The sequence below is a fragment of the Phascolarctos cinereus genome, unplaced genomic scaffold (assembly GCF_003287225.1).
Source record: "Phascolarctos cinereus isolate Bilbo 61053 unplaced genomic scaffold, phaCin_HiC Scaffold_7;HRSCAF=346, whole genome shotgun sequence".
NCBI lineage: Eukaryota > Metazoa > Chordata > Mammalia > Diprotodontia > Phascolarctidae > Phascolarctos > Phascolarctos cinereus.
In genome coordinates, this window is record NW_027556180.1 from 145707941 (window position 1) to 145732938 (window position 24998).

The window sequence follows — 24998 nt, forward strand, 5'->3', positions numbered from 1 at the left end:
AGAAAAGAGTTGAATCCAAGTATTCCTGACTTCAAAGCTGGCTCTTTTTCCATTCTACCATACTTGCTTATCATTGCATATCATATTACACAAATTATTTATGCTGAATGTAATCTAAGAGTAAGTGCATTTGTAGGATGGTGATGATGGGTAAGGGAGTAAATGCCTCCACTTTTACTATGCAATGGTGGAAGGTGATCCCATGTGTCTGACTTAAGCAGTGGAGTTGGGAGATATTGTCAACATGTTTTTCATATTCGTCCAGAAAGGTTTCATAGAAGAGGTAGAATTTTAAATCAGCTTGGATAATACAGAGCTTATAAGTTTATAGGGAAAGAGAATATACGCATAAAAATATGTTATGAGAGTAGGTTTGGTGGTAGAAATAAAGTTATCAGGAAAAAAGATGAAGGGAACTAGAGAATTTTAATGGAAAATTGATTCGAATGATTGAATGTTCTCAAAAATAAAATTCTGGCCTATAAAAATAGCAAATATTTTGGGTGAAGTAAAAAAAAGCATGTAAAAATATGTAGCTTCATAGGCAGCTCTCTGATGATCTCAGGATCAAAAAGTGCATAAAATATGGAAACAGGAACATGTGAAAAAGAACTGCGGATAACAAAAATATGCCAGACCTATAAAAAAAAATCTGAAAGAGAGGCTTTAAATTAGTTAAGATTTCATGGCTTGGGCAAGTAACATGCCTTATTGGGGTCCTTTTTGTTTGTTTGTTTGTTTGTTTTATTGTTGTCGTTGTTTGGCTAGGCAAAGGGGTTAAGTGACTGGCCCAGGGTTACATAGCTAGTAAGTGGCAAGTGTCTGAGGCCAGATTTGAACTCAGGTCTTCCTTACTCCATGTCCAGTATTACATCCACTGCAACACCTAGCTGCCCAGCCTGGGACAGATCTTTGAAGAATCATAGAGATTGAGAAGGAGCCAAGAAACTGGATATAGGCAAATACTGTCCCAGTTTTCAAGAGAAGGCAATGCAGTATTCCATATTCTAAGACCATTAGTTAAACTTGGTTTCTAAGTAAAATGTTAGGCCAGATTATTGAATGGAGAGTTTTTGATTATTTAAAAAGGAAAGCAGGGGCAGCTAGATGGAGCAGTAAAGCACCGACCCTGAAGTCAGGAGGACCTGAGTTCAAATCCAACCTCAGACCAAACACTTGACACTTACTAGTTGTGTGACCCTGGGCAAATCACTTAACCCCAATTGCCTAAAAATATAAAAGAAAATAGAGCTATAAAAGGCTGTGTATGTTTCTTCTCTAGTTTCCTTCCTCCCCAGTTGCCTTTAAAAAAAAAAAAGGAAAGCAACAATGACCAGGGGCCAACATAGGTTCAGTAAGAGTAAAACTAATCATATTTCCTTTTTGTCGTACACCAGGGCAATGCTATATACCTATAGATATACAGGCACATACATGCATATAGATAGATAGATAGATAGATAGATAGATAGATAGATAGATAGATAGAGATGTATATAGATATAGATATATACACCTGTAGATATATAGCTACACATACATATGTATACTTATACATACATAGATAGAGAGAGAGATCTCTTCATTTGCACAAGAAATGTGACAAGGCTTTTCATAATGTTGTTATGGCTAAAATTCAGAAATGTACATTAAATGTTAATAGAGTTAAGTGGTTTATACCTAATGGAGTGACACTCCATCTGAAATGACTAAAATGACAATGAAAAGATTATTGATTAATGGATAGATATCACCTTGGTTGGAGTTCCCTATGGCTTTGTCCTATGTTCTATTTTGTTTAGGATTTCTATCATTGACTTAGCTGAAAACATTGATTGCATTTTTATCCAATCTAAAATTAACCCAGAACTGGGAGAGATAGCTGATACCTAATAATAACAAACATGGGTTTAAAAAGGTCTCTGTAGCCTGGGACACATGAGGTGAAGTTTATTAGGTGTAAATGTAACATTACCTACTTAGATTCAGAAACAACTCCACAATCATTGGAACATTAAACCATGTTTAATTACTGTCTAGCAGTAATTTATATAAAAATGACTTCAGGATTTTAGCTATTGAAAGCCCAATTTTAAATCAAAAGTGTAATACGGTTCCAAAAAGACTAATATAACAAAAGATGTTGCAAAGTTGAAATCAATAGACCTTGGCAACATGGAAGGTAAGAGAAATCGAAGATTTGAAGACAACTTGTCAGGAAGAGTGCTACCCTTGATAATAGCAGGGAAGTTGGGGTGGCGGTTGGCAGGAGAGGATTCAGGAAGAAAGATAAGGAATTTGGTTTGGGAAATAATCAGTGAAAAATGTCTACTGGACATCTAGTGCAAAATGGCTGAAAGGCAGTTAGAGATGCAAGATGCAAGATGTAAGATGAGAGGTTAGGGCAAGAAAGGTAGATCTGAGAGTCATCAGCATAGAGATGGTGATTAAATTTATAGTATCTGATGAGATTGCCAAATGGAATAGTATAGAGGGAAAAGAAAAAAGGGTCCAAGACAGACCCCTCTGGACACCTATGGTTACAGGGGATGATCTGGATAAGAATCCAGAAAAGGAGACTGGGAAGGAATAATCTGATAGAAGTAGAAGCAGGAGAGAGTGCTGTTTCAAAAACCTAAGAAGTAGAGAGTACAAGGGAAAGAGGGTCATCAATAGAGCTTCTGTGGCTTTTTAATCCCATTTCTATATAATATGATAACCTGCTCAATAATAAAATTTAAACAGTATCTTTACTTATTAATTAGTTAATTATCTGGGTCTCCCTATCTTGGCTAGACAGAAAGTGAAAGAGTCACTCCCTGGCCTCATCCAGCTACTGAGTAGCAGAGAAGCTTTGACCTTCTCCATTTTTGACCTGGGCTGGGTCACTCTCCCCTCGCCACTCCGAGCCCCGCCCCCATTCCTCCTGTCCTCCCACATCCCCGACCACCACCACTACCACCACTCCAGGAAGTTGTGCCAGACTTAGTACAGATGACTGACTTTAGCTCTCCTGCAGCGCCAGTCACCTGAACTCAGGTTTTTCCACCAGCAATTCAATAACCTCAGCCTCCCCCCGTAGTGGAGAGTGTAAGCATGCTGCACTTAGTCCTGGCACATTGATTTTAGGTTGAGGAACAAACACTGAAGGTTTAAAATTTTCATGTCAGCTGGAAAGTGTGGTTTTGCCCTCATGTGTTCTGTCATTTCAGTTGTGTCTGACTCTTCATGATTTTGTGTGGGATTTTCTTGGCAAAGATACTGGAGTGGTTTGCCATTTCCTTCTCCAGCTCATTGTACAGATACGGAAATCGAGCAAACAAGATTAAGTGACTTGCCCAGGGTCACACAGCTAGTAAGTAAGCATCTGAGGCCAGATTTGAACTCAGGTCTTCCTGACTTCAGGCCTGGAGCTTTATCCACTGTGCCACCTAGCTGCCTCTGCACTGCTAAAGAAGAGAGAAAAAACGCATTGGTTATTATCAGCTGAAGACCATCCCACATCCTCTTTTTTTTCCTTTTGGTTCATTGGTTCAGTATCTTTTGTTGATGATTTTCATATGCTCTATTCCTTCTGGAATGCTGGCAGAAGGGGGAAGCCACACCATCAACTCAGATAAAAAGAGAGAAAAGCTGGGTCTCATCCAACTGTTTAGGGCAGACTGTATTTGTTGTCATTACTCTAAGTTTGGAGTGTAGTTTATTTCAGCTGAACTGTACATATTTTATAAACATTCTTAAGCAGTACAGTAGTAGAAATACTCTGTTAGTATAAATGCATGTGGCTGTAAAGCAAATCCAGATGCTGACATTTCATAGCTTATGAATAGTCATTAAAACCTAGGTCTTTAGGCAGCCAGAGTAGAGAAATCATTGAATTAAAAAACTCAAAGAAGACATGGCCTGAAACAGTTCTTATAAATGATCTAGTCCAACCCTCTCGAATAATTGAAGCCTGGAAAGGTCAAGTGACTGTTCTTGTTATCGACTATCCTATATCTCATCTCTCTTTTCTGGCTAAACTCCTCAAAAAGACTGTCTACAATCCATGCCTTCACTTCCTTTCCTCTTAGTCCCTTCTTAATTCTCTACAGTCATCATTCAACTGAAACAGAGCTCTCTCAAATTTGATCCAGTGACATTGTCCACATCTAATGGCCTTTTCTCAATCCTCATCCTTCTTAACCTCAGTGCACGGGCTTTGATACTGTTGATCACCTTTTTCTCCTTAATATTCTCTTCTCTTTAGATTTTCATGATGCTGCTCTCTTCCAATTCTCCCCTTACCTATCTGACTTCCTCAGTCTTTGCTAGATCTTGAGCTCTCATCCTTATTAACCCTGGATGTTCCCAAAGGCTCCTTCCAGTGCCATCTATTTTTTCATTTGGTGATCTCATCAGCTCCTGTATATTCAATGATCATTTCTATACAGACGATTCTCAGATTTGTCCAGGAGCAGTTAGGTGGTGCAATGGATGCTGGGCCTGAAGTCAGGAAAATTCATCTGTATGAGTTCAGATCTGGCCTCAGGCACTTACTGGCTATGTGACCCTGGACAAATCACTTAACCCTGTTTGCCTGTTTCTTCATCTGTAAAATGAGCTTGAGAAGAAAATGGCAAGCCACTCCAGTATCCTTGCCAAAGAGTTGGACATGACTGAAAATGACTAAACAGCTATCTTAAACTGAACATGTCCAAAATTGAATTTATTTTCTCTGCCTGCCCAAAATATAACCATGATCCTCCCAATCACACAGGCTCACAATATAGGTGTCATCTTTGACTCCTTACTCTCTCATCCCCTATATCCAATAAGTTGCCTAGTTCTGTTGTTTTTACCTTGATAGCATATATCATATATATTCCCTTTTTTCCTTTGACCGCCACTCATCATCTGGTGTAGGCTCTGATTACCTTATGTTTGCACTATTGAAAAAGCTTCTGCCTGGTTTCCCTACTTCAAGCCTCTCCTCATTGCAATCCATCCTCCACTAAGCTGTCAAAGTGATCCTCTGTTTGGCCTTTAGAGTCCTTCATAAACCTGACCCATTCCTACTTTTCTAGTCTACTTACATCTCATGCCCCCCAAAGTACTCTTACATCCAGTGACATTGGCTTTCTGGCTGTTTCTCTTATGACGCACTCCATCTCCCAACACTATGCATTTTCATTTGCTACCCCATGTGCCTGAAACACTCTCCCTCTTCACCTCCAACTTCACTGACATCCTTTAAGTTTCGACTAGAATCTCACCTTCTGCAAGAGGGCTTTCCCAGTTCCCCTTAAAATGTTAGCATATTCCCTTGGTTAAGATGACTCATATATCATATTTGTACATAGTTGTTTACGTGTTATCTCCCCCATTACACTGCAAGCTCCCTGAATGCATAGATTCTCTTTCGCCTTTCTTTGTACCCTCAGTGCTTAGCATGTTTCCTGGCACGTAACAGGCATTTAATAAATGCTAGCTGACTGACTGATTGACTGATCCAAGATCATATGACCAGTGAGTAGCAGAATCAAGACTATAATCAAAGTCTCCCAATCAAGGGCTCTTTCCATGGGATGCCCCTCTTCTCTAAAGTCCTCTACCCCCAAGGAAAGAGAGAATAATTTTAGATATTATTATATTTTATTATATTAAATAATATTCTACTGCTAATTAATATTAGACAGAAAGGATTTTTGTCATGGATCTTTTCCCTTATTTTTTTTCATGGAACTGGAAGCAATCAACAAACAATAAGTTTAGTCTCATGACAAGGGCATCATTCATTTTTCATCTTGTTTTTTCTCTTCCCCCAATTTCATCTCATCCATATAGAGGCTGCCACTTCTAATTATTTCCTCCACTGAATGTTGATGCACTTACCTCTTGATATATATATATATGTGTGTGTGTGTGTGTGTGTGTGTGTGTGTGTGTGTGTGTATGCGTGTGTGTGTGTGTGTGTCATTTACTTTATTGTGAATATAGTAGGGTTCTTAAATAAGTGGAAAAAAACAAGATATTATTTCCTTCCAAAAAGGCAATTGAAAGGATGTCAATAACTACTTATTTTTTCACCTCTGTGAAATCTTCATGTGAGAGGGAGGGAGTAAGGTATAAGTTGACTGGAAAGGTAGGAGTAGGCCACATTATGAAAGGCCTAAAATGCCAAATGGAGGATGTTATGTTTGTTCTTGGAGGTAATGGGGAGCAACCGTATAGAATGAAAATCTTGAAATGTGTGGAATAATTCAAAAGGCAACCTTGTGTTAGATGTTTTAACAATACTTTAACTTCACAGTTACAAAAATACTTTGAGGTATACTCAAAGTAGTTGAATTCATCTGATTTCAGAGCAGAGGAAACGCTAATAAGTTGGCACTAGTTTTAAATGCCATAAGCAAAGTAAATTTTTATAAGTCATCTCTGGAAATGAAAAAAAAATTAATTTCTTTTTTGTGGTCATAATTCATCCCAATTCCAATATTATGTTATTTCTCCTTACTCTAACACGAGCTCTCCTAGGAATTCTTATTTCCAGGAATATGATAAACAGAATTACTTTCTTTCCTATGTGGCCTTATATCTCATCAAATTCTATGACTTGACCTTTTGAAAAAGAAGTTACCTCTAAATTAATTGTGATGACTGAAGTGTTTGATATTCAAAACATTTTAAGGAAAGTCATTAGGGTTTCAGTGGCTTGGGGATTTCTTTCCTTGTTAAATGCATTGGCTCTAAATTACAACCTTGGTGGCATCCCTGGAGCTGAGGGAAATATTATAAAAATAAGAATGCTAACTTTCTCATTTAAAGCAATGGCCCCTAACACAAGAGACACATTTGGATAGGGTAACAGATCTTTACATGCTAATAGTAATCTATAACTTTGGGAAGCTGACACACAGTTCTTTCCCAAAGAGCAGATGTATAAAAGAAAACCATCCCATTATAAATATATTATCCTGAGACTATGTGGATCAGTGAAAATTTCTTTGCATATTTGAAATAAAGGAAAGCATGCAGTTCCCCCTATGGAGATGAAGTCCTTCATTCAGAAAGCTCCATAATATTTATTTTTTGTCTGTAGTTTAGTAACAAATTCTTTTAATCTCACCTAAAACTGCTGGGGCAGCAAAAGACCAAGTTTCTTTTGTAAATGATGGTATCTTAGCAGAGTACAGAACGATGCCTTTTTAACTGTTGCAACTGTACCAAAAATGTGTAAAAGGGAGCTTGGGGACCAACATTAGAAAGGGAAATGAGTACATAATTAGGCATGAAATAATTATAATTTTGAACTATTTCAAGCCAGTTCTCTGAGAAACTAAAATGTACAAGGTATTATGAGAGGACAAAAAAGATAGAAGAAACACTGGCATCTTCACCAAACATGGATTTATCACCAAGTGTGCCACCTATTTGGAGCTCATTCTGAACTCATGATTTTTTTTACCTAAAAGTAGCAATGCAGTATTTTCTTTTTTTGTGACAACATATTTTAATTTAAGATCAATTGAATATAGTCTATTACAATGCACTTACTCTGGTTCTATGGTTCTGAATTATTCCCATCCAAAATTCATCATTACTCATATGGTTCTTTTTCCTCTGAAATAAAGTCTCATCTCAATTGTTATGATAATATAGTGGAAAATAAGCTCTTCAAATGCAGGGACTGTTAGGTAATTTTGTCCTTATATCTCAATTATGTTACTATCCTGGTTAAAGTACCATAATAATTTCTGAAAGGAAATGATATTGGGGATTTCTTCATTAGGATTATATATAGACTTACACATGGCAAGCATTTAATTTTTGTGGAGGTAAGATAAAAAGCATGAACAAAAGTTAGAAAATATGAAACATGTTCAAGTAATTGGGAGTTTGAGCTGCTAGCTGCAGTATATGTAGGATAGTTGTAGAAGATAAGCAGGGAAAGGAAGATTATGGTTAGAGTATGGAAAGACTTGTATGTCAGACTAAGGAATTGGCCTCAGTTTGGAAAGCAATGGGAACTACTGATGGCTTTTTGAACAGGAAGTGGCATCAGTAATGATTTTTGTACAGCCTTAGGTTATCAACAGATAGTTTGATAATGAAACTTATTAATCACATTATATAAAAACATCAAACAGATACATTTTGTAAAAATCACAAATAGACAAGAATACTACACCCATTAGTAATTTTGATCTTGTGACATGGGAAGGGGAGGAAGTTATCTAAATTTTGTACCTACAGACATTCAGTGTTTCCTTAAAAATAGATAGTGATAGTATTCAATTTTCAGTGTTTCCAGGGCAATGTCATCGAGAAGTTCTGTAGTAACTAGCCCAAAATTCAAAATAGAAATTTCTTATGATTTTACTGCATTTACAGGTAGGACCTGTTTTTATGGAATATTGCGGGGGGGGGGGAGTCAAATGGCATTTCCCCCTTTGTATTATCTAAGTAGTATTGTTTACGGTTAGTGTGTTTTGTGTATATGGTTTCTAAATAATAGACAATAGCTATAAAGTCTCTTGAGGAGAAAATAGAATAATTTTAAAATAAATCATTAACATTCTTTATTCATTTACATCACTCTAAGATGTTATATCACATTATTGATTAAAATTTTATAGCAATATCCAAGCAAATGTAAAGTTCTCCAACTTTCCATTGGAAAAATGTACAAATAACTCTCTGGGGTGTGTACAGATGTGAAAAATTTCAGAGAGGCCTTAAATTACATCAAGTATTGTCATAGATGAAATACACACAAAAAACAAACTTGATCACTCATTCAGTCACTCACTTTTTCAATAAACATATATCAATCTATTTATCAACACAAAGGCCTGATGACCTATTTTTCAAACATTATTTCATTATTGTATTCATTTCTTTTTTTAAAATGGGAATTCTGTTGACATTTTATTATGCATAATTTTATTGGAGCCCCAAAAAGCCCTTTTGCTAGCAAATGTATTTTTGTGTGTATGCAAGGTATTCTCCAAGATTCTAGACTTTAATAGCTTTAAAGTTCACTAAGACTTTTAGAATACCATGTATGTGGTGGAAAATGAACTAGGAATTATAGGAAATCTGGAATGCAGCCTTCATAAGGTAAAATATGGTCTATCCATGTTTTTTATTTGGGTGTGGCACATTAACATACTGTGGATTGTTTGTCTTACAAAAACTAGCAAATAATACTTACTAGTATATGTATATATACAAACTTGTTCTAAGCTCTTAAAATATTAATGATGATACCTCTTCATGAGGCAGCTTTGTGTTGTCTGTATCTGTAAAATGAAAATATTGGACCAGAATTTCTCTGAGATCTAAAATTCCATGATCATAAAGGAGAATGACTAATATAAGACATGTTAAGGGCCATGAAAGAAATGAGAGGCTTTTCGGCTTAGGTAAGACAATATGATCCTAAGAAAGAAATTTCCCTAATTACCTATAAACATCTAACTAGAGAGACATACAATCCTTGCTGTATACTTTGAAAAAGCATAGGGGATTTCTGGTTGGGCCCTGAGTGAGGCTGGAAAGAAAAGCCAGCCAAGAAAACAAAAAGTTATAGATACAGCCTCTCTGGCCTTATGGTGACCGCTAACATGACAAGTATATTCTAGTGGGTCATTTGCATGTTTGTCTCTTGCTTCATCTCCCAGAAGACTCAGTCAAGGTATCATCTACATGCTGATGTACTATGCAATTGGCTGCTTTCTCTTATAAAGATAAATCTGATTGTCTCTTAATTCAAAGGCTGCCTTAAATTATTTGTTTGGAAACTGGCTGCCTTAAAAATGTAATTGCCCTTTGTGCTTACTTTACTCGAAGTAAATGCTGACCTAATATGCGAAAGGTGTAGGTACTCTTCTGATGCAGAAGAATGAAAATCTAGTGAGATTTATGCTATTCTCATTCCCTGTTAGAATCTGAAAACTTGACAATGGCTTCTCCTTCCCTTCTTCTCTCCATTTACTACATTATAAATAAGTGAAGTATTTAAGACTCCTGCAATAACATTAATATCTGTTGCTTCAGGGAACACGAGGATATCCTCTTCAGAAGGGGGTAAGGAAAAGACTTTCCATAAGGTATTACATCTATAGCAAGTCATTCCAGAAGAAATTAAGAATTTAATCTTAAATTTGTTTTGTTTTGGAAAACAGTAATCAAAATCAAATGAGATTATTTGTAAAGCACTTACCACAGTGCCTGGCACACAGTAGGTACTATATGTGTATGTGTGTGTGTATTATATATGTATGTATATGTATATGTGTGTGTACATGTATATGTGTACATGTACATGTGTACACATGGGTGTGTTTACACACATGTATATTATAATTCTTATTCTTTTCTCCTTCCCAATAAGTTTCTTTAAAAGGCAAAGAGATGAAAACTATTCATAATAATCTGGCAAACTATTCTTGGTAATAAGAAAGAAAACTAGAAGACGATCATAGAAACAGGATGAAGGACAGTGTGCTATTGTGAAAATTATTTGTTGAATGAAGGTTGACTGCTTGCCATATGCTTTTTATCCTTGCCAATATAACTAGGGGGAGCACTTGAGAAGGGAGATAAAAAGCAGATAAACCTAGACAACATAACATTGTTGTGAAAACTATCTGACATCTCTGAAAATAATGGAGAATGGAAATAAGGAGAAATTTTTTTATTCCCAAGTTTTCTTATCAGAGAACAGCATAGGAGCTCCACATGTAACCAACAAATACCTTTAATAGCCAACCATGGTGTTACCTACCTTCCGTTTTTGTTTGCCACCTGTATGTATAATAGAATATCTAAGAAAAGGAATCTTATTACAAGTGAGAATGCCTTGTGATAAGATCATTTTAGTGGTGCAATAACTAAACCCTTTTGTGATGGGCTCCAAGGTGACCCCAGTAATAGTAATTCTAGGGCTAATATTATAGTACATTGCTAGCACATACTCATCTTGTATAATAGTTATACATTTCCTAAATTTATATGATTAACATGAATGATGCAAAGGGATCATTTATTTTCCAGCTTCAACTTACTTTTTGCTTTGGCTAACGTAAAAGTTAAAATGTTGACAATTACATTTTTCTGTTTTCTGCAAACTAAAAACACAGCATGAAAATGTGAATTTGTTGGAGTGGTAAATGCCCCCAAATAATTTGACACCAAAACGATAGCCTCAAAAAAAGGCATATGCAGCTTCCATCTGTTAGTGTAACACTAACAAAAAGACAAAATTTATCTTTCATGTTGTGAAATTCACAAAACAACTCCAACAGACCTCCGCAGCCTGCCCAATTTATTTGTATTGATTTGGGGGGTGGTAGGTAGAGGACAGCCTTTATTTTATGCCATAGAAAATGCAAAAAACTCAGAAGACTTCAAACAGACTGTATGCCTGTTTACTTACACACAGAGCACATAAAGGACACAAAATAGTTCCCCAAGGGAAAGGGACTAAACTCGGAGGATGCCATCAAGGTGATACTCCAATATTCTGATGAATCTCTGGCTTTTCCATTGAGTTCTGCCTAGTCCCTCCCAGACTCCTTGTGGTACCCCGGGCCTTGGACTCCTGAAAAAGCAAGCATGCTTTGAGTTGGTTGCATGGGCCACTCCCTTCCAATTGAACATACACAGTTTTTGAGCTCCTTCCCATTGGGCTTGACACTTAACTTTAATAAAGAACAATGGCAAAAGCCTGATCTCTTTCCTCCCCACCCCAACCCCATCCCAACTCATCATTTTACCCTTAAGTAGCATCAGCAGGTCACAAGGATTCCGTTCTTTTTCCAAGCACATCACTGTTCAGGTACATCCTGCTCAAGAAACCGCTCTCCCTACTCACCGCCACATTTCTGGATAGATTAGATTCCAGAAACTCTTAAACAAATGTTGAGCTGGTGTAGTGTTAGTCTCTAAGGCTGTCACTGCTCAGAAAATCTCCTTTTCCTGGCAAAAATCTGTATTCTAGAACTTATGCACTTGGAATTACATAAGAGGAAATCTTAAGGAGTGGCCCAACCCAGGAAATCTCCCTTTCTTGGCTAGAAGGCTAGATTCTGGGATTATAAAATAGAAATGTCCCCCTCCACTATACGGGAAGTTGGAATTTAGGAACAATGTCTGTGAACTTCCTCTTTCGGATTGAATAGCCCTTCCTGTTTCAATGAAAACTGAAAATAAAGTAATTCAATTCATCCCAAAAATATTTCCAATTAATTCTATTTAACTCTATATTTAAGAATTTTTCATCTTGACACACTTAAAAATTCAGTTTCATTATTTCCTGCAGATGAATATAGTTTAATTTGATAATTATATTTCATTGTTATTAAAGTATCTTTTTAGTGAGGAACTTTGTCATTCTAATTATATATAATAATTCATATTTTCACAAGTTCATGTCATAACACCACGATACTGACTTTTTACATCTCTTCAGAAAATATTTGGTGATTCTTTAAAATTTGAAGTCAATGGATTTTTTTAGACCCTGACAACATATGCAGATGCCTGTTAACTCCAAGAGGAAAGTACAAGAACTTGGAAAATCAGAAGCCTAGTGGCATTTTTGACAACTCCCATTCCAAAGAAAATGGAAGTCTGGGGCAGAAGAAAATGTCGCACTGCAGAGAGTTGAGAAATACACATAGAGTTAAGCAAGTGCATTGTTAAAGAAAACATTAAACCTCCCAACTATTCACAAATAGGAAACTTATAACAGGTCCCAGGGCTGTCATAATCAAAAAACCCTTCATGTAGCAGACTAGTTTAATAGAACAAGAGTGAGTTTACCTCCTCAGGCATTGAGATCATTTGGAAAATGCTGATTACTGCTAACACAAAAATCTTTATTTTACCACGTATTCACACACCCCATAATGATAAATCCTTGCAAATCTTGTAATACATTACTACAGTGTCTGATTTATAGAAAGCACTATTAGAAGATGGTACTTCAACTTCCTTTGGCAAATATGTCATTTACATTAATATATATATATATATATATATATATATATATATATATATATATATATCTCTTACAATGCACTTAAAAACTTTGTTAATTCATGATCATTTGATGTGTGGAATCGCTGATGATGGCTTAGCATTAAAGTCATTCTTGAAATTAGTTTTTATTTTCCTCAGGCATTTCTTCCCTAGTTTGTTTCTATAACAATTAAGATAGGAGGCATTTTAGAGCTATTTTCCCTTAATCTTGAGAATATTTTTTTAATCACAAACATCTTTCATGGAGGAGGGAGGGGTAAAGACACCACTGTGATGCTAATGACCAATATTGTGGTTTCATTTGTCATACTTGAAAAAAAGCACTTTGGAATTATGTAAAATTTTAAGAACTTTTGTGTCTTCTTATTAATGGATTTTTGGTTTATCATATGTGATGCTACAGAAGATAAATTAATTTTTATCATATGTGATGAACATATGTGATGCTACAGAAGATAAACTAAAGAGGAGTCTTCCCTTTCCAAGCTAAGTATGCTATGCAAAAGATCTTTCCCTAAATTTTAATTAAAATAATTGAATGTGTGGCTTTTCTGGGAAACTCCTTCATTGTTTATTTAGAGTGAGGATGAGAAAAGGTAAGTGAATGAAGCAAAGTAGGTCTTCTGATATTCTCATCAATTTATGATTTGGTAAGTTCTGAGCATTACCTGTCACTTAAAGGTGTCACATTAAATTAATTAATAAAAGATAAACTTTGAGTCTCAAGTGAAAGCCTACCTACATTTATTAAGCACTTGCTATGTTCTGGATGCTGTGCTAAGTGCTTTATAAATATTATTTAATTTGATCCTTACCTCATTTTACAATTGAGGAAACTGAAACAGACAGAGATTAAGTGACTTATCAAGGGTCATACTGCTAGCAATGTCTGAGGCTGGATTTGAAGTTGGGCCTCCCTAACTCTAAGCTCACTGTTCTGTTCTAATTGCTTGAAAGCTGCTAGAACAAGATACAGCACAGTATAGTGGAAATTGGGTGAGCTAGGTGGCACAGCAGATATACTTCTGGGCCTGGAGTCAGGAAGACTCATCTTCCTGTATTCTAACCTGGCCTTAGACACTTACTAGCTATGTGACTCTGGGCAAGTCACTTAACCATTATTGCCTCAGTTTCCTCATCTGTAAAATAAACTGGAGAAGAAAATGGCAAACCACTCCAGTGTCTCTGCCAAGAAAACTCTTTTGGGGTCAGTCAGACATGACTGAAAAATGACTGAACTTTCCACAATAGTGGAAAGCACATTGGATGTGGAATCAGTAGAGACCATGGGTTCCAATACTATTTCTGAAGTTTACTCATTATATGACCATGGGCAAGTCACTTAGCCCCTGAATTGTCACTTATGGAGTATGTTACAGTGGAGATTCTTTTTAGGTATCAGTTGTACTTGATGGCTGCTGACTTCCTCTAAAGTTCTTTGATACAGCAGGTTTACAGACAAGATTCTTCCTCAGGAACAGATTAGACTGAAATAGTGTGGTCCTTTCCAGCTCTGAGCTGTAATGATTTTGTGAAATGTCAACATGAAAGTAGTTATCTGATAGTAGAGTACAGAATGGATTAGAGCAGAAAGACCAGTACATCAAATTTCAACAGCTCCCAAATTAGCCCTTCCATCCCCCAAACAGGGAGTAACAACTTACTGTCCGTGAATCTTATCGCCAGATCCCCAAAACATTCAAGCCAGCAGTGTTACTTCTCTGAATGGGAATCCCACTGAGAGCAAAAACCTCTTGCTACTACTTGTGCCTGGGACACACTGTTTTGTCCTGGGCTGGATACAGCTGTGGGGAAAGCTTCCTGAAAAGAGAACCTAATATATCTCCCTGACTTAACTGCTTCTGTCACTCATGCTAGTCCTTAACAGAGTTGGCACAGACCTGGAAGCCATCATCATCTCCTTACTTCTCCCCAGGTCTTTTCAAAACCTGTGCTCAGACAGATATCCCTAGACTTCTACATGTGTTTCTCTCTAGGACCCTTTCTTGATGAGGAAGACCTATTACCCAAAGGCTTCCTGGAGAATATAACCTAGAGAAACTGTGCCTACCCATCCATAGTTCTCTTCCATGTAAAAATCAAAACAGGAGACAGTGGCAGTTGAAATAAAGGAATGAAGGAGAATTTTCAGGAATTTGTGAATAATTGAATATGAGGTGAAGAAAAGGGATGATTTTGGTCATTACAAGCCTGGATAATTTTGGCAGCGTTAAACTAGGAAACTAGGAAAGAAGTGTTTTGTATAAAGACATGATGAGTTTGAGAAGACAGCAATTTCTAAAAGGAGGTTTCACATGCATTTGGAGCTAGATCTTAGGGGAGCTCTGTGAGACTCATCTTCACTCTGATTAGCACTTGCTTGGGCGTAGGATCTTGAGGTCAAGTTCACTAATCTAAGCTAGGAAACGTGCTCAGAAATACCTCTTACCCAAGGAGTCCTCAATCCAGTTAAGGTATAGTCAGTGAGGGCCTCTCCATATCTAATCACCTTCATCCTAACTTTCCAGATCATAATCCTCAATCTGATTCTCCCTGCTCCTGTGTGCACTTCTTTCAATGAATCTCTACTTACCAAATCTCTTTAATAAAGTGCAGGGAATGCAAATAGAATGGTAATTTTACAGCCAGGTTCAGAGGAGAGAAATTCTAATAATTCTCCAAAATATTTTGATTCACAATTAAGGAGACCCATGATGAAACACACAAAATAATACTGATTTTTCATGACTGGATTAAGGCTATTCTATTGACTCTTATGATCACAAATGCATATGTGCCAGGTCCCAAGTATCTGGTTATACTGGAAAGGCAATGTGGTACACTTGGAAGAATAAAGGGAAGGGAATAAACATTTTTTTAGCATCTGCTACTTGCCAGGCACTGTGCTAAGCACTTTACAAATATTATCTCATACCTCACAACAACCCTTCAAGGAAAAATGCTAAATCTAGAGTTGGAGACCTTAGTTCAGATTCTGCTTGTTCCTTGTGTGACCTTGAGGAAGTCATTCATTTTTCTAGACCTTATTTTCATCATCTATAACATAAGGAGGGTTGGACTAGAAGACCTATCAGTTCCCTTTTAGCTCTTCATCTATGCTGCTATGAAAAAGCTATAGTTCTGATTGATTAATGACATTTACAAATGTTACAAATAACATCCTCCACAGCTGTAGTTTTTCTTCACACACAATGCTATGTGTCACAAGGCAATATCATTCCATTTCTGCAAATGTTAATTAAATGGAAGAATGTACTCCATGGTGTATTTGTCAGCAATGAAAACCACTTAGGTAAGGAGCAATGTAATATAATGGTTTCTCTAAGTTAATGGTCTCTGACTTTAAGCCCTGTAAGGAGAAGGACAAATATATGTGATGCAACTTTTACACATAGACCTCTGGAGGAACAGAGAGACTTTTCAAATCCCATATTACCAGCTCCTGACTTAAGAATGCTCCAGAGTATAAATTATTTTTCCCATATTCTATTGTGGCTTTTGTCAACTGGCTTCTGGTTATCCTATTATGGGTGAGAGCCATGAAATATTATTTGAATTGTGAGCAAAGGAAGTACCCTAAAACCACCTGCCCCTCTTTGGAAAACCAATACAACAAACAAAAGAAAGGTCAAGTCTGAAAACAATAATTTGGAGTTGCAAAAAGCAGCTCAGCTCAAAGGTTTAGTCTGTAGATAGCATTCAGTCATTCGGTGGACAAGGAGGATTTAGATTTGTTCACAACTCACAGAGAACCCTAGAGTTTTGTGAACAACATTTCAAAAGAGTAGTTTGAAAGTGTTCACTGATTTTTTTTAATGTGATCAAACTGATAATGAATAGAATTTAGTGGCATGTCTGTGTTGAATTTGGTTAGTATTGGTTGATTATAGGATCCCTTGAATTTCCATGTGAAATTGCTCAATAATAAATTGCATTTCTTCAGAAAGTCCAAGAATGAAAAAATTCAGTTTAATATTGTTCTGCTTTCCACTGATTCCCATGCATTTTAACTTGTGTTCACTGAGCAACAATTCTTTCATGTCAATAACTCATTAAATTATACAAGAAGTCAAGGTGAAAAAAGTTGTGTATTGAAAACTACATTCAGACTTTGTGGGAGGAAAGTAACTTGGAGATTCAAAATGTGAACAACCTCATCTTATTAAATGATAGCCAAATGAAATGTAATGTCTATTTAGGCTGATATCTCCTAATTAGGCAGATGCAGAGGAGCTTCACAGATAGGTCTGCTTCAGTATTTTATGTGTTTAGACAACAAGATATGTTGAATTTAAAGTAAAACCTTACTCAGTAGTAATTATGGGAGCAGTCTGAATTCATGAATGTATTAACAGAAATAGAGTTCTATTATTTCCAGGTATACACTGAGACTTGTACTGGGTCAGAAAAATATTGCCTAGTTGTGGTTCTTAAGGAACTTGTTTTACTGAATGTGATAAGAATGATTTGTAATGATCACATCGAGTTTTTTTCCCCCTCCAAAGGAATGCCTATAAAATGTTTCAAAACAGTTTATTTTCTTGAATAATTAGAACATTTTCCTGAAATTATGTTTAGACTACCTTTTTTAAAATACATAGTTTAAATAGGTCAACTTTAATCCAAGTCTTCTCTGAGGTGTCTGAATTCTGAATTATGGAGTCCTAATAGTTTGCTACATGAGCATAATGAACAGCATAAATTCAGCAAACACCAGATGTCTGTTGTGTTCAAGGGACCATGATGTGTTAGGCTTTGACTTCTTCAAAGGTGAAGAAGCTCTCAATGAGTTCACAATCTAGCTGTGGAATTATACAAATAGCGTTATACAAAGACCAATATGAATTTCTCTTTTTTATTTTGATCTTGAATTTTTGTTTTGTTTGTGTGTGTTTTGTTTGCTTTTTGGCAAGGCAATCAGGTTTAAGTAACTTGCCCAAGGTCACAGAGCTAGTAAGTGTCAAGTGTCTAAGGCCGCATTTGAACTCAGGTCCTCGGGCCTCCAAGGCCAGTGCTTTTTCCACTGAACCACCTCACTGCCCCTTTGATCTTGTTTCATTGGATAGATTAAGTTCTACCATCACAGTCAAAATGTCCTTTTTCCTCAGACAGTTATATTAAATGTATTTCCAGTAACTTCCTGATAAGTTGACTATAATATAATTGTTACATACATACTGTTCTACAATTCAACTCAACAAACATTTATTAAGCATATACCAGGTGTCAGACACAGTGCCAGACACTGTGGAAACAAACAAAATCCCTGCCTTCATGGAGCTTACATTCTATTAGGAGAATTCAAGAGACACACAGAGAGAGAAGAGAATCACAGAGAGAAACAAGAGAGGCAAACACAGAGACAGACAGACAGGATAGGTTCTTCCTACAGGAGGTGATACTGGACTTGAGTCTTGAAGGAAATTAGAGGTTCAAGGAGGGAGAAATGAGAAACGGTTGTATTTCAGACATGGCAAATGGCATGCACAAAGGCATGTACAGGAAACATCAGGTAGGTCAGTTTGACTGAAACTTTGAATATTCCTTTCTCAAAATATTGCTTGCAAGTGTGAGTATATTTTGTTTTAAACTAGAAAAAAGCATATTTGCATTATTTACTAAACCACCATGATGTATCTGGACTTTGTCACAAATGTTTTCCTGTAGTGGAATTCTGAGAAAGAAGTAGGAGCATATGAAGAGCACTGTAATTACAGCAATTATGGGAAAGTGATTTACTGGTTGTAGAAATTGAACAGATTTCAAATAGGGTAGATTGACCATAAAAGCAAGCAGGATATTGAAAATAAATATTTTGGGAGCTAGGAAATTGCTTGTTAAACACACATACCAAATGTAAATGTTTACTAACATTTGTATAATTTGGTTTGAGTTCCTTAAAACATAAGATGGTGTGGTATGTTTTGGGTTTTTTTTAATGTAAAGAAATTAAATAGATGTTAAAAGGATACATTTGTGTGATTCTTCCATTTGCCCATCTGGTAGATATATACTTGTTAACTAAAAAAATAGTTTTTTTTAAAAGATTGGGAGGAAAATGAAGCAGATAACTTCTACTAGAAGATAGCTAACACCAAAAATTATTTCCAAATTCTGAAAATAAATAGAATTGATCAGGATGCAAGAGTTGGTTAAAAAAAATATGGTGGTAACATTTAATGAACGTGATATTTTGTAGTGTTTGAGTTGTAGTCTTTGTACAAATGTTTTCCAAAAGTATCATTAAAATGAAGGCAGACATTCAAAGGGCATTCAGTGGCTATTCTGTGAGAATTGGGATGCTAGCAATGGTAGAATGCATATAGCTTTTATATACCATTAAATGATTACATCATTGTTGGATTGGAAAAATACAATATCATCCGCCCACACTTTCTGGCCTTTTTCACTGCTTTCTTCTTTGAATATAATTAAACACTAAAATATTGTATTTCAGATGCAGTAGTAGTAAGTAGATATTCAACAAAGTATTTTAGAACTGCTGTTTTAAAAAAAAAGTTATGTAAAAAATATCTTGTTAATAAAAGAAACATAGAACCAAGAACAGTTGGATTCTGTGAATGAGCAATAGTTAAATAAAGTGTTAAATAAAATCCAAGTATTTAAATGTGAATCATCATAATAATTATACTAAGAATAGAAGAGAGAAGGATCTCAGTCTACAAACCAAACCACATTAGTTGAATACCCTATATTGTGGAATAGTAAGATCTCAAAGAAATTTACTTCTGACACTCTTTTTTTTCCTTTATATTCAGTATTTTTTGTTGATACATAGAGTGGTGGAGAGAAAAGGATCTTAGGCCTGGACTCACAAGAGACCTGAGTTCTTACCTCACTTTTGACACTTAGTAGTAGTGTGACAATAGACTTGTAATTTCATCTTTGTAAACTTCGGTTTCTTTATTTGTAAAATGTAGATATTTTATATTTTACATCATTGTTTTAAATATCATATGAAATAATATGTATAAAGCACTTTGTAATACTTGTGTGCCTTATACTTGCCAACTATTATTAAATGAGTAAAAAGTTGGTCCACCCAACCTTCTTTTTTGTTTATCTTAAACCTTTGTCTCCTACCATTCCCTGCTCCACCAAAGCCAACTTGAAAGAAAGGTTCTCAAATACTGAAATGGATCGATGATCGGATTGTTTCTAGAGTTCACTCCACTGATGCAGATAGTAAACCATCCATACCAGCCTATTTCATACAACATTTTGTCCATGTCCTCGCTACAATTCATCACAGTGTTGGAGACCTTCCTTGCTTTCTGCCAACATCATGATGGTACCAGCGGAGCATTCTCTTACCCACCTGTCATCCCTCATTCATGCCATATAACTACATTCTCCAACAATTCCTAATCTTCTCATGCAAAACCATCTTTTATCCTCTTCTTCTGAATTTCTCATTGGTTAAACATTGCAGCCTGCTTGTGCCTCTCCATTGCCATTTGTCTGTCACCCATCAGAGGTAGTAATGTTCCATGTCTCAGTGTCATATAGAAACACTAATGAAATGTTAGTATTGAAACGATAGCCCTTGTTTTCATGGGATGCTTGGGCTCAGTAAAAGAATTTTACAATTTCTTTGAAAGCAATCAAGTCTTTAATCATTCTTTTTCAATTCTGGGCACAACCCACTGTCCATCTGTACTGTCTGCCACTGTATACTAGCATGGAAGAAAGGTAGGCTGTAAAAATAACAGTCTTCAATTGATAGAAAATCTAAGAATAAATCAATATGAAAAGAGGGGCAATTGTATATGTAGTCATGTGTATCGTGGGTTGGAATATTGTGTGGGTAGAGAAATTTCTATTTGAATTTGGAAGAGTTGGAGGACAACACCCACCAATGACAACATATAAAACAATGTATATGATGAACTTGTAAACAAAATAAAGAGGCAGCTGCTCGTAGAAGATCTTTGCCAGAAGCATTTTTAGAAAATTTAAGTATATTTTTAAGTATGCATCCCCTTCACAAATTATAAATATTCACCAAGGTTGGATTTAGAATTATATTATGCATAGTAGTTCATGCAGTAAGTAGCAAAAAATGATTGTGTTGGTTTTCTGTGATTTGTGCAATAGAATTTTAAATTATTTACTGTGAAGAAATGAATATTATTCAGCCGTGATACAATGGCATAAAAGGAGAAGCTATTACGGAAGTGAGACTTCAAAATGGGTGGAAATCAATGAGATGAAGAGAGAGCTGATAGAAAGAGAAATCCTGAAAGGTATTTTCTCACCCTGACCAGGAAGACAAAATTGTGTGAATTCAATGCAATAAACATTTATTGAGCACTTACAATGTGCAAGGAGCAGAAAAATAATAATGTATAGCCCTTTAGAGTTTACACAGTGATAAACTCAGAGTAGGAAAAGCCGACAAAGGCTCTGGGATCAGAGGCCCTGGGTTCCAATCCCACTTAAGATTGCTAGTATCTGTGCGTCTTTGGTTAAGTCCCTCATCCTTCCTCTAATTTTCATTTCTTCATCTTTAAAATGAAGGTGTTAGATGAGATGGCCTCTGAGGTTCCTTCCAATTCTAGCTTTATAATCTTGTGATCCTATGTCATCTACTAACTTTAGGAAGGCAGGGACCCAGGGTCTGTAGCCCTTGATTGCCTTTTCTTGACGTGGAGGGTAAGGTATAACCCAAGTGACCCTATTTCTGTCACATGGCATGATGGGTCAAAGCCTTGGGGCCAAAGGACAGGGATTCTGCCGGAAGTTCTAGGTATACCTTTCCTTTGAGGGTATATTGAATACCATTCCAATTGGTCAACATGTGCTTCCTCCTTCATCTCCTAAATGGGATTCTCCCTCCCTCACCTCCACTATACAGTCTCTTCATTTAAATATCCAAAGAGTATGCCTATAAGTGCCTTGTACTTTTTTTAGCATCTGAAATCCTGCACATCAATATCAAAGATTTGCAGAAATTTAAAGTGGGAAGGAACTTTATTGACCATGTGGCCAGGGGTTCTTACCTTTTGGTCATATGACAGACCCCTTTTGCAGTCTGATAAAATGTGGATTCCTTCTCAGACTAATGTTTTTCAATGCATGAAATAAAGTACAGCAGATTACAAGAGAAATCAATTATCAGAATATTTGTTAAACAGCAAGTTAAGAATCCCTGGTCTAACCCCACCTGCTTATTTTATAGAAGAATAAATGTAGATTCAGACACATTTTATTACACTGTGGTTGCAAGGTTACGCAATGAGTTAGTAGCAGACCACTGGTATCAAATTTCCTAATTCACCAGGCAATACAGTTTCCACTATATTGAAACCATTTTTCATTAAGTTAGTATCTCTTTCCCCCAGCCTGTTACCTATCTGCAGTGCTGTGCAGACTTCTGCACCCTATGACTGGACAGGCAAAGAGGAGAGTTACATAGAAATCACTGACTGCTCATGATACTGCTCTATTAGAGTAATGGAGTATAGCCACATATTACATTTGGGGGAAAATGCCTTTAAGGATGAAATAATGTATTCAGTTTTCAACAGTAGAGTCAATCAGTCAACAAGCATTTAAGTATCTATTATGGACCAGACATTGTGCTATGTACTGAGGATACAGAGAAAGGCAAAACAAACAAAAAATAGTTCCTGCTCTCAAGTGGCTCACAATCTAATGTGGGAAGCAACATGTGAACAACTATATACAGTGTTTCCCAAAAGTGCAGTTTTCTTGCATATATGATAAATTGGAGATAATTAATAGAGTAAAGGCATTAGCATTAAGGGATATCCAGAAAGGCTTCTGTAGAAAGTGAAATTTTAGCTAGTTTAAGATGTCTATGGGACACCTATCAGGACCTCTCCTTTGTTCCTGTGTTTTACCCTCCTGTCCTAGTTATTTGTGTGCCCATTCTATCTGGAATCATCTAAGTCCCTTCTGATTCTAAAAGTCTAGAACCTAGCCCCCAGTACCCGGCATAGTGCTCTTAATGGTTCCTTAATTGGTATTTATTAAATTAAATTGATTCTATTATGTTTCAACAAGCCCTGATAATTGATGCCACAAATTTGTGGATTCAGATTCTTTAGGTTTGGTTCAAATCTCCCCAAAGTCCATGAACAATGTTTTCAAGGACTAAAAGGTCTAGTAACAGAATATTACTAAAGATTGATTGCTCTGCTTTAATAATTAGAAGGTCTTAATAAGCAGCCTACCCTTGATAAATAGGATTGCTAAAAACTGCCATGCTTATTGTGGACTAATAAGGTTGAAGTGTCAAGCTTTATAATGCATTATAATCTTAGCACAGCTTGATGCTTTAAACACATTCATTATCTACTCTTAAAAAAAATCATTTACTACAATCATTTCTCACTTTAAGCAGCATCTCCAAAACAGAATTAAGCAAAAGTTAAGGTGTCCTATAGTTTGGTATGCCTCCTGATTCAGGAATCATTTTCAGGGTATATAGTTTGATCAAAAATAATTATCACACACACGTATTTTTCTATGTATGTATACATATTTTACATAACTGTCCTTGTCTCCTTCCACTTGAATGTGAGTTCCTTGTGAGTAAGGATTGCTTCCTGTGCTGTATGTCTAGGGCCTAGCATAGTGTCTGACACATAGTAGGTACTTTATAAATGCTTGTTGTTTGATTGATAACAGGTTAAAATCTGACCGTAAATACTAACTGTGTGACCCTGGGCAAGCCATTTAGCCTCTGTCTTCCTCAGTTTCATCACCTGGATTCAAATCTCACTTCTGACAATTGCTAGCTCCTTGATCCTAGATAAGCTTCAACCTCTTTGTGCCTCTGACAACTTCCCTAAGACTTCCTGTGCTAAGCAATGTGCTCAACACCATGAGGGAGTATCAGCCATTTTCAGCTACAGAGCATAGGGCCATCTTGCTGCAGCCTGTAATTTCACTGCATAGAGTTCTCCAAGTCTTGATGACTAGGAATCCCATGAAAACCTCTTTAGTGCCATTTTATATAATAAATGCAAGTAACAAATGTTGGATTTTCATTCAAGGATGAATGAGCTATGGTCTTAATTTTAATTATAATAAGAATTATTTGATCCATTCTTTAAATATGTGGAGTTTAAAATATAGCAAATGTCCTACCCCTTCTGCAAAGCCTTCCCTGAACTATTCTAATCTTCATTAATCTCTCTCTCTCCTGTGAACTCCTATAGGAGTTCTAGCCAGTACCAAACAATTTAGCAGTTAATCATACGGAGACTTGTATCTGTTCACTTTGTTTCAGTCTTGTATAAACTCTGTAAGGGTTCAAATTATGGTTTGTTTGGTTTTTTTTATCTTTGTATTCCTAGGACCTAGCACAGTACCATGTAAATAATAAGTATTTAATAAATTTATGTTGAATTAAGCTCAACTGCCCATTGAATTTGATTGTAAACTCCAGGAAGGGCAGAGGCTATATGATCTTCTGTACAACATTAGATAACTTCTAAGTGCTGCATAAATGATTATAGATAAATTGTATAGACTCAACACAACACAATGCCTGGCACATAGTAGGTGCTTAATAAATGTTTATTGACTGCTTGACATAACATGATGAGTCAAAATGACCAGAGAACATACTTCTAGATGTTTTGACTTCTATCCTTCAAAGATCTGTGATTTGATTTGTCACTCTATAACTCTGAGTTGCAATGGCCAAGAAATTTATCACCTTGTGGCCACGTTGATGATGAGTCTTTCTAAGCTTAACTATACTGTTGCTTACTCTTACAAACAATATATCTTAAGATATGTTCATTTTTTTCTATTCACTTCTAAACACAGCTAACCACTACATAGCAAAATGTTTTAAGTTTTGCATAGCACTTACATACTTCAAGCTTTAATTAAACAAAAAATTCTCATCTTCACATTTGATAAAGATGAATATTATTCGCTAAAACGAG

At 36.1% G+C, this 24998-nt stretch overlaps 1 protein-coding gene and 1 long non-coding RNA gene across 2 annotated transcripts in view; one reads left to right on the top strand and one right to left on the bottom strand.

Moving 5' to 3' along the window:
• Window positions 1-24998, top strand: part of GPC6 (glypican 6) — a 1286685-nt gene that overhangs the window by 874599 nt on the left and 387088 nt on the right. The window lies entirely within an intron of this gene.
• On the bottom strand, window positions 11295-11983 carry LOC144454838 (uncharacterized). The gene is made up of 2 exons (XR_013483390.1): window positions 11763-11983; window positions 11295-11587 (listed from the first exon to the last, which is right to left on the bottom strand). It is a non-coding gene; the product is annotated as an uncharacterized LOC144454838 (long non-coding RNA).